This window comes from Anolis carolinensis, chromosome 2 (assembly GCF_035594765.1).
Source record: "Anolis carolinensis isolate JA03-04 chromosome 2, rAnoCar3.1.pri, whole genome shotgun sequence".
NCBI classification, from domain to species: domain Eukaryota; kingdom Metazoa; phylum Chordata; class Lepidosauria; order Squamata; family Dactyloidae; genus Anolis; species Anolis carolinensis.
Genome location: NC_085842.1, coordinates 91,676,188 through 91,692,556, shown reverse-complemented (window position 1 = coordinate 91,692,556; position 16,369 = coordinate 91,676,188).

Here is a 16,369-nt window from a genome sequence, read left to right as displayed (position 1 = left end):
CTTACTTTGCCGTTTCCAGGAAACAGAAACATTTTCCCCTGCATTGGATTGGAGTGGCATTCATGGCCGCAGGGACAGATTGGTAAGCGGAAAGCATGGCCATTTTTTAAAAAGTGTAGATTGGGGTCTTCTCTTTTAAAAAAACAAAATAAACTGTGCCTTTACTTTCAGGACTGCTAAAGCACCACTGCTGTTTTCCTTGTCAAGCCCCTCCCTGGCAGATCCTTGCTGGCAAAGTCATTTGCTCTGAGATCAGAATGAGGCCCCCAGCTAAACTCTGGACACCATGTTCTAATTTCAAAGCGAGTGACTTCAAAAGCAGAGTTCTTGGAGAATGGATGGTGGCCCAAGGAGGAGGAGAAAAAATAGTGGTCCCAAACTGAATTTGGGTGGGGAACATGTGTGGCCATCAATATAATGCCAGTGTGGTGTATTATGAGTAGGTGTAGCTCTAAGGGGAGAAATCCAGGGCAGCTCCCAGCAAGAATGCTCTGAATTGCACCTGATTTATTTAGCAGGCGTAGCTACTTCTCTATTCTTTCCAGATTCGGCCTACTTTAGCTCTGGCTTGAAAGGTTAATATAAAATCAATTGAGAATAAAAATACTTGGAACAAACATCCTTCATATAAAGAAACAGCCATGTAACCAATCACACTTTATTCAGTCATCAGTAATTATTTGTTCTCTCTCTTTGTTAAGTATGGCAGAAATTTCCAAATTACATCATTCTGCCAAATGAGGAAGGGCTACATGTTGTATAGTCTTAAATCTTGCTGATGTTCTTTGGGAATATTTTTGATGGACTTTTCATGAGCCATAATGACTGAGTGTTCAAAGTGACTCTTGAGAACAGGCAAAATATTGCATGTATAATGTACTTTAAAAAATTGTTCCCATTTTCTGTCAAAGCAAATGAAATCTAAGCCATGATCCCAGTGCAAATAATTTATATGGATTTTGAATTTTCTCTATGGCAATAATAATAGCAGTAATTTACAATATTATAGGGGAATATAATTGTAACCCATCAAATCAACTTCACTATTTCTCAGAGTCTAAGATAAAGATACTATCAACATAGATAAATTTAGAACACAGGTGGAGAAGTGTTCTTATATACTGCTTGGTTTTAAGTATATCTGTGGGTATGTTATGGCGTTGGTCCTGTATCTGTTGTCAACTTTGACCTATAGAAGTAATAGATCCAAAATAGGGAGGGGTGGATGTCCTCTAATAGGTTGTAATGGGTGACAAATGAAAAAAGGTCTGCTCTAGGATGAGTCATGTTCAAGGAAATATTTACACAGGTAAGGTGACATGCTAATTTTAGTCCACCAGTTATTTTCCCAGGAATGCAATGAGGCAGGCCACCTCTTCTGCCCTATGAAGACAGCAGAGGTAATTTGCAGCCTATTTCTATCAATATCTACTCAGAATAAAGCTTTGCTGAACTCAATATGGCTTGCTCACAAGTAAGGGCACATAGGATTGTAGCCTCACAGATCAACCCAATTCATTTTAACTCAAAAAGTCCCATTGTGCTCAAACATATTTAAATATGTTTAGGATTGTTATGATGTGAGAATCATTGCAGCCACAAATCCTTAGCCAAGTGAAATTATGACTGTCTTCTATTGTAAAATTAAACTCTAAGACATCTTCTTTACACAGGTTACCTTTTCGATACAACTTCACCATATTCCTTGTTCAATTCAGCTTTTCAATGTCATTTTCAGTGCAGTTTGTCCAGCTGTAGGGATGGAGCTAGAAATGTTTCAGTGCCTGTCCTTTCCACTGGCCAATAAATAGCCACATGGAGTTAAAAAAAGGAGCTAAAAGGTAGATTTTGTAGTTCTACCAGATGGCACTCTGCTATACCTTTTCCTGATCCAGGATCTGCTAATGATTAAAACAGCAGAAGCCCTGTCCCCTATTCAACCTGGCAACCCACTTTGAGTCCCATTTGGGAGAAAGATGGGATATAAACTAAATAAATAAATAACCCTAGCAAGGGCACAAGAACTGCAAACAGACTTGACACACATGTGTTCCCTATCCTTGCTTGAAATTTTCACTTAAGAGATGATTAATGATCACTTAATTATAATGGTGCTACCAAGCCTCTAAATTTGAATTAGCAGGGAGAACAGGGCCTGGTGCTATTCGTTAGTTGAATGATGACTCAACACACAGGTAAATCCCACTTATTCAATACCTGTCCTTTATTTGAGACTAAAGAGAAGATCCCAGGTCCTCATATAGTAAGAGCTGCTCAGTTTGAACCTGGAGATTAGTGGGCCAACCAAAGAGTTTGGAGTAGGGAGAGAGTCTGCAACAGTGCTGACTTCCATCCCCTTGTCTTAATAGTCCATATACTGTTCATGCCTGCTTGTTCTGTCTGCTGTTGTAAGCAAAATGTATGTTTAGAGAGAGGAGAAAGAAGAGTTAAGCAAAGAGTTTATCTGGAATTACTGGAGTCACCACTCATACATTTTTTCTCCCTGAAAAGTCTCTAGAATTCTAGATAGTTTTCCACCCTACTGTATAAACATCCAGCTGGGTTTTTGCTGGATTTTCTCTCTTGTTTATGATAATTTAAAATATAAGTAATATGCATTGTACATCAAAACAATCTCATTCAAGTCAGTTTTTATTTATTGTTTGAGAATATTTCTAATGCAGTACAATCCCCATAACCATAAGGCATGCATTCCTGAACTTATTGTGAAAACAGGAAACCATGGATAGGAAACCCTATGGAAACAAATAACTATTGCTGGAAGTTATTACAGAGTCGCACTGGAGGACCTAGACAATTCCTAAAGAGATACTCTCTCTTTTAATTCACTAGATCCTCCAGTGTGACAGTATGGTAACTTCCAATAGAAGCACACCATAGAATAACAGATGGGTAGAACTTTATAAAAATGACAGCCAAACATGCTACATTTCTCCTTCTCTTTGAATTTCCTCAGCGCTTCCTGGTTCTTCACTGTAAGTGGTCCAAGACATGCCATAATACTGTAGAACTTTGCATGGTGGACAATCAGCAGTAAAGCAGCTGAAAACAATGTTTCCAGCTCACTGCACCTGCTCCTTTAAAAAATATATTACTGTTGTTATAAATCAGTGAGCATGGTTTATAATAGTAATGATGCCCTTGAAATCTGTTAATACCGGAGTCAGCAAGTGGTCTGCCAGAGCATTTGCTGCCCTTGGTTTCACCTTGTGCTATTAGCTCACAAATCGGTCATTAGCCAGTGGTAATGACCAATTTTTTAGGGATGACTGCTTAAATATTGCGCACCTTGAAAAGCGAATTATTGCTCAACTGAAAAGTGAACTTTTCTTTTCAACTCAGTAGACCTAATGATCTTGTCTTATTTCCCATCCTATGGAGCTGTGAGATCCTAGAATAAAAGACCTGCTTCCCTCCCTGCATTCAATGACTCATCTTCAGAGGGAAAATTCTCCATCTTTATATTAATTCTTTAAGCACGAGTGGATGAAGACAGATGGTAATGAAGCCAATGTAGCTGAAAGTGACTAAAATTATAATGTATTCCATATGATCTCTAAAAATTCTGAACTCTGTTTTAACACAGATATGCTAAGTGCTAAATCTGTTTTCTTAACCCTATTGTTTCCTGTTGTCAACTAAATTGCCAGCAGACCTCTAAAATGGTAAAACTGGGAGGGTAACTTAGATCAGTTGTAGTATCTAGTATAGCTCTGCCATTTTGGCAGCACAAGGGGTGTTTAGTAACTAGACCATGCTAAAGTGGGAAAATCTTGATGATAGCATTACTCTTTATTGTATTTTGTCAAAGTCAAAGTACTTTGTGGCATGAGCTGGAACAGCATTGATCACCTAGTTTCTGAGAAGGAGCAAATTGTTGTAGCCCAGCCTCCATCTGAGCTGTCAGGTGAGCCTGAGGTTGGCTCCTTTCAGCCTGTTATTATCCCTACACCTGCCTTGTCAGAGGTACAACCAGAGTTTGTTCTTCCATCTGCCTTGACAGATGACTCTGGGTTTGGGCCTAAGAAGCAGCCAGAGTTTGTCCCAGTGGATTCTGGGACCAGAGACAGAATGGTTGCAAGCAGGCAGTTTGAACCGCATTGCTCACAGCAGTCAAGGTTGGATCTCCAGGTGTCAGATGGACATTCTAGTTTGGATGTAGGAACTGATAAAGTGGGGAGGGATAATGAGCTTGACAGAAGGAGAGCGATAACTCAGTTGAGAAAAGAAAAGGAGTGTATTAGGAGGAGTAGCCGTCTGTTTTGTAACGAAATAATGAGCAACCTTCTCACGGTATGGGACCTTGAATTTCCCATAAGAAGCCTTGCTTTCTCTGACACAGCCAGAGGTGGTAACATTGCTAATTCAAGAAGGAAGATCTTTGCTTTGTGCGGCTTTGTATCTTGTTTCAAGTTCCAGCCTTGCTTGTTCCTGTGTTTCCAGTTGATTTTGCAGTTTGGATTTGTGCTCCAGCCAAGACCTTTTCCTTTTGTTCCAGCCGAGGCCCCTGTTGTGTGATCCAGCTTGGACTCTGTACCTTGGACTAAATTTGGAGTCTTGTTCTTACATTCCAGCGTACTTTCCTGTGTTTCCAGTTTGAGTCATGCCTTGGATTAATCCTTGAAATTCTTGTTTGGACTATTAGTGATATTTTTTGTGGACTTGCATTGATGTCCGGTTTGGACTATGTTCTTTGAGTGATTTTTATAGACTTTTGCTTCAAATTTATCAAGTACTTTGTTCTTGTGGATTTTAACCCATTTTATTGATTTTGAACATTAATGTGCTATTGCTTGCATATAATCTTCAATAAACAGCTTGCTTGCTTATATTCTGGGGCTCCAGTTTGGTTTTGAGGTGCCTACACAGCCTAGGGGTGCAACACAAATGCCTTGCCTAAATAAAGGTATATTGCCAGCAATAGCCAAAGATATTTTGGTATCTCAGACAATTTACAAAATGGTGTTCTCTCCCTAATCTACATACAGTCTTATGTCAGGGTTGATTAAAGAGTCTGGAACTGGGGTATTTTTCAGTCCTATCCCCCATGCTGTTAAATAGTTGATTTACTCCAGGTTAATTACAGGTTATCCAGCATGATGAAGGGCAGAAGAAGAGGATGGTTGTACAGGAGTTCTTATAATAAGTTAGGAATCCGCATAAGAGAAGACAGCAGGGAGTAAAATAGTCATTGATTATCACAAGCCCAAAGGTTAGGAAAACATGAACACAATTCAGGAAAGTTAGTTGTGAGCATCAGGGCTGTTGGGGAGCTGCTGGGAGATGTATTGGCAGCTGTCTCAAAATACCATGTGCTTAATTAATCAACATCTCTGGTGGAAGATAGGTGTAATATCTTTCTATCTATTTGTTGTTCAGCAAGGGGTGGAGGCATGTCTTCAGTGTCCTCAATGCCTGCCACTTCCTGCCAGGAAGCAGGGCTCCTGACCCTTCCAGCTTCAGCTTCCAGCTTCCTGGACTGCCATTAACAGGAGCTGCAAATCCACAACATCTGACACCAGAGGATGAGTTATGAGAACTATACTGATGACTTTGAACTCTATATTTCTCCTTGTTAGACCTATCTGGGGATGTGGAGATGTTCGACCAGTGCCTGGTTACTGTAGTGGGTTCGATAAGAGTAAAGGAACTAAATCTGAATCTTGATACGGTGAAGACTCCATGGATTTGTCCATAGATCCAGGAACTGATTGTTGTCCTGGGTGAGTATGCTTTTCATCTCAGGGAGAAGATGCATAGCGTGGAGCTACTCCGAGATCCTATCAATGAAGGTGCAAATGAACTCTGGAGCATGGTGCTTGGGCCAAACTTTGACTAGTCTGGCCTTTCCTGGATAGGTCTGGCCTTTCTTTGACTAGTCTGGCCTTTCCACAATAGTCCAAGCATTGCTAACGTCTTGTTTAGGTGACTGGAATGCATTTCTAGAAGGGAATATAAACATAGGAGAGGCGCAGCCACTGGGATATGAAAAATATATACTAAATGCCTGAGGGTCTATCTAGTGCAGTGGTTCCCAACCTTTGGGTCTTCAGTGTTTTGAACTTCAGTTCCCACAATTCCTAACAGCTGGTAAGATGGCTGAGATTTATGAGAGTGGAAGTTCAAAACACCTGGAGGCCCAAAGGTTGGGAACCATGGGTCTAGTGGGACTGCACTTGTGATCACTCCCAAATATGGGATTTGGGTATCCTGTAGTACTCTGATATGAGACCCTTTTCCCACTTCCACCCCCCTTTCCGCCTGATAATTTTTTAGGTGATCCCAGGTATATAGTTATATAAAATAAGTATAAACAATCAAACATTTACTTAAAATAAATCAGCATTTGCCAGGCTTGCTAAACAGGCTGATTTCCCTTTTTGTGGAGTATAGCTGAGGCTTTCTCTGCAGAGCCCACTGTGAACACTGCACTTTGTTACTAATAGATATGTGTAAATTCATGGTGTTCAGAAACTTTTTATTGTTGCCAAATTTTTAGTGACCCCAACATTGAGTCAAGGGAACCTCATTTGGGATCAGGACCCAGAGTTTAAGAAGCAGTGCTCTAGAAAATGGACACTTGGCAACCCTAATGGCAATAAATATACAATATCAAGAAATTAAGTAAGAATTTTCTTCCATTTGGTGAGTACCTGATGTGTCTGTCTCATTTTATCTAGTAGTAAAGGTTATCTGAGTTCACCATCACAGGATAAATGCCTACCACACTATAACAAGCTGCCCAATGACTTCCATTGTTTTATCCCCAGTGTTTTCAATTCTATAGCAAAGGCATGTAAAGCACACAAAGAGGAAACAATACTGGTTGTGAGGGCCAAATGGCATAATTATGTGAGGAGGGGACTTTTACATATATATAAAAGATCTAACAGCTCTAAAAAGAAATGGACAATTCTTTTCAGCTCTTCTGGCTAATCAGAGCAGAAGCATGTGGACTTGTTATGTTTCTAGCATTAAAAGGCCCATCTAATTTTTTCCCTTGCAAAAGTCATAAAGATAAATGCTGTAAAGCTAAGAAGCCTCTGTGTGAAAACTGGAAACAGACTCGGATTTTTGTTGTTACAATGAAACAGCTTGTTAACCCTTGAAACAGAACGCATTCTGTAATCATGTAGTGTGATACATCAAATAATAATAATAATGTAGACTTGTCTGTTTTGATACTGCCATGTCTTGGTGCTACTTGGATAGTCTCACACAACTGATATAGGAAATTAGTTCCACATTGTTTATTCTGCAATTAGCATATTAGTGCACAAGGCTGATAACATTAAAAGCTTAGATGCTTGAGTAGTCACAGGCGCCTAGCTGCTTCAGTACTTTAGATGCTGGAATACTTACAAAAGCCTAGATGCTTGAATACAGAACATGTCATTTCATTGAGCTATGTTTATAAAGCTGCAGAGATGTGTGAAAAAAATTCTTGCTTTTATTTTGAACTTGAACTCTGTTACTTAAAAAGTCTTACATGTTCTTTTGTAGACAATAGATATGGTGATAGTGTAAAAACAGCTTCCAACTATTCTGATTTGGCAGGAACACCCATTAATCCTTTGTCATCCCACTTTTTCAGCTGCTTTTAATATGCCCCAGCTTCTCTCTCCTTATCTCACTTCTGCTTTTGTTCTCTGATTACCTCAATTGCTGCAAAATTAAATTCAAGGAGACAAAGTGCTCAGTTAACAAGAGGGAAGGGAAGAAGGAGCAGAATCAGACTCAGGCAAAAGCAAAATGCTGCAGCCCTTTCTAATTTGTGTACACTTCCTCATTAATAACTTTTACCATCTCAATCATGCTCTGATGTTGTTTTGCCACACATCCTAATTTTTAATATGTGAAATATTGGAGGGTATGTAAAAATGGTGGAAGTATCAAAGGACACAGCAGGTTAAGACAGAGGCAAATAATTGAGATGAGTCCAAAGATTAGTTTTTTTTACTGAGGGACCCTTCAGGGGCTGCACAGGCTGCCAAAATTAGTTTTAGGGTGCATCTACACTGTGGAATTAATGCACTTAGACACCACTTTAACTGCCATGGCTCAATGCTATGGCATCATCCTGTGCATTTTCCATGTGTCATGGCTTACCATCCTTTACACAAATGACAGCAGAGCACTTAGAAAACCCACCTTTAATCTCTGGGTAAATCATAAATTAATTGCGAATGAGGATGGACATTCTAAAAGATGACCTGGAAACCAGATATTGGGACATCACACTCCAAACATGTATTTGAGTGTTTTTATAGTGTATGTTGGTATCCTGTAACCCTTTCAGCATGTTGTATACTGCAATAGATGCACTTCGTGTGACCAGTGAAAATCCCAAAAATCCTGACAAACCATTACTGAACTTTATATATTCAGGAAACAGTGGAAAATAAATCATTTTCAGCTGGTGTTTGAAGAGCTGTCAGTTCCCCTTGCTGCAAATGTTTCAGAGGAATGTCCTGTCTGATAAAGCCTCTGAGAAACGTGGAGGAGTTTGGAAGAGTGGTTGGAAAAACAGGATGCTGAATGGCAGATTTTACTAATGCTTTGCATCTGTAAATAATTCTGCAGTGGTGCAAGGGCGCAAGTTATGGGAGGAACAGAGAACAAGGGAAAGTTGTTAATCTGAGTGTGATGGGTGAAAGGGGGAGAAACTAACCACCCACTTCTTCTTTTTCCAGCTGGAGGCCTGCTAGCATTTTTACAGTATTTCTACAGTTAACAGCTTTGATTATACCAATAATGAACAATGCTACTTTGTACTCCTGTAAATTCTTTCATGCAAGAAAGGACTTCCCAAACACCATGTGAAACTTTCTGAAGTAGCTAAGGCTCTTTCCCAAGGAATCACTGTTATTATATGGGGATATTGTTTCATAGATTGGTAATTATTATTATACAAATTGGCTGTTGCTGGTGGTAGTGGTTATCACCACACTCAACTTCTGGAACAATTCCATCAGCGTTGCCCCTGAAAAATCCTGAAAATCTCTTGGGAAGACAGGCAGAGAAATTTCAGTGTGCTGGAAGAAGCAAAGACCATCAGCATTGAAGCGATGATTCTTCACCATTAACTTCGCTTGACTGGTCACATTGTCTGAATGCCCAATCACCATCTCCCAAAGCAGGTACTCTACTCCCAACTCAAGAATGGGAAACGTAATGTTGGTGAAAAGGAAAAGAGATTTAAAGATGGGCTTAAAGCCAACCTTAAAAATTGTGGCACAGACACCGAGAACCGGGAAGCCCTGGCCCTTGAACGTTCTAACTGGAGGTCAGCTGTTACCAACAGTGCTGTGAAATTCAAAGAGACATGAAAGGAGGGAGAAAGGGAGAAACGTGTCAAGAGGAAGGCAAGTCAAGGCAATCCTGACTGGGATAACCTTCCATCTGGAAACTGATGTCCTCACTGTGAAAGAACATGCAGATCAAGAATACGTCTCTACAGAGCCGTCCTTAGATAATTTTCATGAGTAGGCAATAAGAATTTTGGTGCCCCCCGAATGTTGGCGCCCCCTCCCCCCAAATTTTGGTCCCCCCCCCAAACCGGGGTGGGGCTGAGCAGCAGAGAGGGAAGGGGAGGGGAGGATCAGGGCCTTTCAGGGCTTCTGCTCCTGGGACCCGCGACCCCCGCAGACTTACAGTGAGGCGCAGCACTTGGCGCTGGAGGAGCTGATTGTGGGCGGGCGGGTGGCTGTCCAGGCTTTCCTGCGGCAGGAGAAGCGGGTGCTGCTTCTCTTCTCTGCAGCGAGGAACGCCTTCCTTCTCGCCAGGAAGGCATACCTGGGCGGTTTGCAGAGGAGAGAAGCCATGGGGCCGGTCCTCAACGGCGCCCCCTACAAGATGGCGCCACAGGCAAGTGCCTAGTTGGCCTGGTGGTTGAACTGCCTCTGCATCTCTATAGTCCCTACAGATCCATCGTCACGATCCTACACTTGGAAGGCAGTCATACTTGGACACAAGTGATCACTGATGATGATATTTAGCAATGGTTAATGTCAGTAGCCAAGCTGGCATGCAGGCAAATTAGGGTTTTTGATTTATGCACAATCTTACCACCACCATTGTAACAAATGATTGTGTGATCACTTGCTCTCCCACAAAGCAATACCTGGTGCATGTCCTACATTTGCTGTGTTTGCATTTCCTTTGTAACTTTGCCTTGAGTGCCTGAACTGTACGCCTCCCGGGGGCAGAACAGGAGCTGAGCCCGCCCCTTGGGAGGCCCTGACCAATGGCAGGTCTGGGCGGTCCCGCCTGCCATTGGCCCGCAGGGCTGGCGGCGGGAAAGTTTCCCGCTCCCCCCAGGAGGCCGTCTCACACTGCTGGTGTTTTTTGGCCGCACTGTTTTTAAACGCCACCCGCTGCCACGCAACTCCTCCACGCCGCCCCGTGCTTGTCGCTGCTTGCTCGCCGCTGCTGCTGCTTCGGTTTTCTCTCTCTCTCTCTCTCTCTCTCTCTTTTAAAGTTGCTCGCTGCTGCTCCACTCCGTCCTCCTTCCAAGCTGGAAACAGCCGAATGGCTGCTGCAACGCCTCCCTGGGGCAAAACAGGAGCTGAGCCCGCCCCTTGGGAGGCCCTGACCAATGGCAGGCCTGGGCGGTCCTGCCTGCCATTGGCCCACAGGGCTGGCGGTGGGAAAGTTTCCTGCTCCCCCTAGGAGGCTTCTGGGAAGAAGAAGCCCCTGGTCGCCGCCATGATGGGGGCCGGGAGCGCCCTGCCCTGCAACAGGCACGGCCCGGTGAGTCAGGCCGTGCATTTTTCTAAATGCTCACCCGCACATTGGATCATTGCCTTGTCATGGTCATGGGGCTTGTGCGTTCCAGTGAACCTATGAACAAAGCTGTTTGGGGTCATTTACTCCCAGTGGGGTCACCCATGGTAGCAAGTTCATAGGGAAGGAACTAGATGAAGAATGATCTCAATGATGGAGCAGGCGGATGATAATGTGGTACATGATGTTACAATGGCTGTGAAGGTGAATGAATACTGTAACAGATAAGAGACCACCAATAATTGGTGTAACCATGCCATTGGATCAGACCCTTTTTTGTGAAGACTGTGTGTTGATAGCTGTGCACCAGTCTCCACACATCAAACAAATACATGCACAGATGTCTTCCAACAAAACCACAACCAACAAAAGTCCCATGACAATCAGTGAGTGGCAACAGTGGCAGCACTGTGAAATCTGGACGCCCCTAGCTATGGACTAGCACAGGCAGTAGATATGGATCCAGCCGTTCTAACTCAAGGTCCAAGGCAGTTGGGCAGCAGCTACATCTACGACTGGCAGCTCTATTTAGGATCTATGCTGTTCGCCCTATACGAGGAGGGGGACTAGAAAAAGGTGCCCTAAACAAAGTCTGCCTCTTTTATTCATTTATCCCTGACTGGACTGCTGCATCAAGAGGGGTTGCCATGCTGTGGGCAAAAAAGACAAATGAATTTTGGAATGTGGAACACTGTTGAATAAACATGGACATCCTGAATTCAAGACTGCTATTATTGCAAGGGAGCTGAAGCATTTTAACATTGATATAGGAGCATTCAGGAGACCCAGAGAGTAGGAAAGGGATAGCTGAAGGAAGAAAAAAGGAGGTTGCACTTTCTTTGGTAAAGACTAGCTGAACAAAAAGGCTGAATACACAGAGTTGGCTTTGCTATCAAAAACAATCTGGTGAAGCATCTGTCTGAAGCACAGATACTGCATGACTGAATGAGAATTTGAACCCTGGTATCCAGAGTTGTAGTTCAATTTTTAAACCATTACCCCACACTGACTCTTAGGTAACTATAATTTCCCAGTTCTTATTTGGGAGAAACATACTCATTTCCTGCTCCATATCTAATCTCTTGTACCCACCTCTCATTGGGATTTAGAGTAAAATAACCACAAAACAATTAGTGTATGTTAGAAGAGGGATCTTGAAAATTGAGAATCTACCCCCCCCCCAAATGTATATTATCAGTGTTGTTTATTCATTCAGTTGCTTCAGACTGAACCAGCCCACACCAGAGCTCCCTGTCCACCGTGGCCATCCTCAGCTCCTTCATGGTCAAGCCAGTCACTTCAAGGATACCATCCATCCATGTTGCCCTTGGTCGGCCCCTATTCCTTTTTCCTTCCATTTCCCCCAGCATCATTCTCTTCTCCAAGCTTTCCTGTCTTTTCATGATGTGGCCAAAATACTTCATCTTTGCCTCTAATATCCTTTCCTCCAGTGAATAGTCAGGCATTATTTCCTGGAGTAATATTATGAGTGTGTATATTAATAATTATCAGCTTGGATATTGAGTCTCTTTGAGTAGAGCTTCATTCACAGTGTGCTACAACCAGAGGAGATAAAGTGCATATAGTGTATAATGTGCTGCTGTGTACACTTGGGAGGACCCTCCAGAACAGTGTGTGTGTTGCACAGGATACTGAAGGAAGAAGTGGAAATGATGAAAATACTCTCCTGTCTCTCCATCCACCAGTGGAAGCCACTGCTAGATCATGATTTGCTCCACAAATAGAAGAGCTTCATTTTCAGTGGAGTAAAGCACTCTGCGATATATCCCAAAGTTAGTTATTATATCTCTGAGGTTTAGTCGCCACAGGGAGAGCATTTGTATCTCCCAATGTGCATTAAAACACAATTCTTTTTTTACAGAGACAAATCATGCTGTTGAGGAATAGATATGCATCGGTGAATTCCCAAGCCCTTAGTCTCCTTAATGATACCTCCCTTTCAGGCTGCAAGACTATGCATTCTTACCTGAGGGCAGGCCCGTAGCCAGGATTTTGTTTCGGGAGGGGCTGGGGTTTTGGTTTGGGTGGGGGGGAGGCTGAGTCTGAGCGGGAGAGGGTCTACCCTAGTAAACCTTTTGTATCGTTATCCCAATACCCCCATGCATATGGGATATATTGAGCATGGTGATCAGATCAAGATATGAATAAACATAACAGTTCAAATAATAAATGTAAGGCCTTCTCGTGGACCACCCTGGGAATTTCGGGGGAGGGGGCTGAAGCCCCTCAAGCCCCCCCCCCCCCCGCTACATGCCTGCCTGGGGGTAAGCTCCAATAAAAGTAGTAGCATTTCCCTCTGAGTAAGTACACAAAGAATTGCACTATGTCCCTTTCGGCTGGAATTTAGTGTTACCATTAGATTTGAGAGATCTATCTTTGAAGAGCTACATTAATACAGAATGTTTGAAAAAGAACTCCCTAGTTTTAAAGTGTTTATACTTAAAACTAGGGAGTTCTTTTTCAAACACACTGTATTATAACTTGCCTTCATGTCATTGATCTCCAAACCTGTGCAACACACGGTCACCACCAACCCAGGGAGAAGCGCAACAGAGTTTTTGCGACCCTGGAGAGGATTAGGTGTGGTAGTCTTCAGGACAGACCCCCCAACCTTAAGGTCCTGCTTTTGAACGCCAGATCTGTCAATGGTAAAACAGCTGTCATCCAGGATTTGATCCTGGATGAGAGGGCAGATCTGGCATGCATCACCGAGACATGGCTGGATGAGCTGGGAGGTGTGAATCTTACCCAGCTGTGTCCTCCTGGTTTCGGGGTGCATCAACAGGCCAGAGTTGGGGGGCGGGGAGGAGGAGTTGCGGTGATCTTTCGGCAGTCCATCGCCCTGATCAGATGCGCCGTTCCACAATCCCCGAGGTTCGAGTGTGTCTTCCTGAAGGTGGGAGCCCGAGACAGCTTGGGGATTCTGTTGGTGTACCGTCCACCCCGCGACCCAGCAGTCTCTCTGTCCGAGCTAGCAGAAGTGGTCTCCAATGCGGCCCTTGTCTCCCAACAACTGATAGTTTTGGGAGACTTTAACATTCATGCCGAGTCCACATTGACAGGTGCAGCTCAGGATTTCATGGTTGCCATGACAACCATGGGGCTGTCTCAAGTTATATCAGGGCCCACACATCAGGCAGGACACACCTTGGACCTTGTTTTTGTTGTGGACGGTGGGACAGTCAGAGTGGAAGAGCAAAACATTCTTCCATTGTCATGGTCTGACCATCATCTGATCTGTTTAAGTATCGCCGTGCCTTCTAACCTCCGCAGGGGTGGTGGACCCATTAAGATGGTCCGCCCCAGGAGACTGATGGATCCGGATGGACTTCTGAGGTCTCTTGGGGATCTTCCTGTCCTGGAGACTGGCGATCCTGTCGATGTCCTGGTTGATCGCTATAATAGTGAGCTATCAAGGGCATTGGACACGATCGCTCCCGAACGTCCCCTCTCACTGCGTAGAGTCGCGTCGACTCCTTGGTTTACCGAGGAGTTGGCTGTGATGAAGCGTAGGAGGAGGGGACTAGAGTGCATCTGGAGGAAATCTCGGGACGTGTCCGACCAAGCACGGGCTAAAGCCGCTATTAAGGCGTACTCCGTGGCTCTGCGAGCAGCCAGGAAAGTTTTCACGACTGCCCGCATAGCGTCTGCAGCCAACAGGCCATCGGAGTTGTTCCGAGTTGTGGGGGAGCTCCTGCGGCCTCCTGAGGTCCAGGGGCTTCCCGATGACTTGGCAACTGGGTGCAGCGATTTCGCGCACCACTTTGCAGGCAAAGTTGCTCAGATACGCCTTGAGCTAGACTCCAGCTCAATTGTGGTCTCAGCGGAGGTAACCGAGGTACCTGTCTGTTCGATCTTATGGGATTCTTTCCGGCTTGTTCTTCCTGATGACGTGGAGGGGATTCTTGGGTCTGTGAGGGCGACCACCTGCGCTCTGGATCCTTGTCCCTCTTGGCTGGTCAAGCTGGCCAAAGATGGGTTGTTGGATTGGTTTGTGACCATAATAAATGCTTCTTTGGTTCAGGGGTCGGTGCCATCCTACTTTAAGCAGGCGGTAGTAAAACCACTACTAAAAAAGCCTTCGCTTGACCCATCTATTTGTAACAACTACAGACCAATCTCCAACCTCCCGTTTTTGGGCAAGGTTCTGGAGCGGGTGGTTGCCACGCAGCTCCAGGAATTTCTCGATGACACTGATTTTCTGGACCGCTCGCAGTCTGGCTTCAGGCCTGGGTACAGTACCGAGACGGCTCTGGTCGCCTTGGTGGATGACCTCCGCAGGGAGCTGGACAGGGGGAGTGTGACCCTGCTGGTTCTCTTGGACATCTCAGCGGCTTTCGATACCATCGACCATGGTATCCTTCTGGGGAGGCTCGCCGGGATGGGGCTCGGTGGCACGGTTCTGCAGTGGCTCCGGTCCTTCCTGGAGGGTCGTTCCCAGATGGTGAAGCTGGGGGACACCTGCTCGGACCCCTGGCCATTGACCTGTGGGGTCCCGCAAGGGTCTATTTTATCCCCCATGCTATTTAACATCTACATGAAACCGTTGGGAGAGGTCATCCGGAGTTTTGGAGGGTGTTGCCATCTCTACGCAGATGACACGCAAATCCACTACTCATTTCCATCTAACTCCAAGGAAGCCCCTCGGATTCTGAACCAGTGCCTGGCCGCTGTGGCGGACTGGATGAGGAGGAACAAGCTGAGGATCAATCCTGACAAGACAGAGGCCCTCCTGGTCAGTCGCCCATCTGATCGCGGTATTGGGTGGCAACCTGTGCTGGACGGGGTTGCACTCCCCCTGAAATCACAGGTCCGCAGTTTGGGGGTCCTCCTGGATTCAGCGTTGACGCTTGAGGCTCAGGTGTCGGCGGTGGCCGGGAGGGCTTTCGCACAACTCAAACTTGTGCGCCAACTGCGACCATACCTCGTGAAGTCTGACTTGACCACGGTGGTGCATGCCTTAGTTACCTCTAGACTGGACTACTGTAATGCGCTCTACGTGGGGCTTCCCTTGAAGACGGCCCGGAAACTACAATTGGTCCAGCGCTCGGCTGCCAGATTAATAACAGGGGCGAGCTACAGGGAACGATCTACTCCCCTGTTTAAAGAGCTCCACTGGCTGCCGTTCACTTTCCGGTCCCAATTCAAGGTGCAGACCATCATCTATAAAGCCCTAAACGGTTTGGGACCCACCTACCTTAGGGACCGTATCTCCTACCATAAACCTGCTCGTTCCCTTCGTTCATCCGGGGAGGCCTTCCTTTCGCCACTGCCTCTGTCCCAGGCCCGTCTTGTGGGAATGAGGGAGAGGGCTTTTTCTGCTGTGGCCCCCCGACTGTGGAATTCATTGCCCACTGAGATTAGGCAAGCCCCCACCTTGTTAGCCTTTAAGAAAGATCTAAAAACATGGCTTTTCCGATGTGCCTTTGGGGAGTAAATGTAATATATTGCTCTGGCCATTCCCCTTGGTTTTTATCCTTTAGACTGCTCCACCATTTTATTTCCCTGTTTCCCCCTATTCCTATGTCTCTCTCTCCCGAGT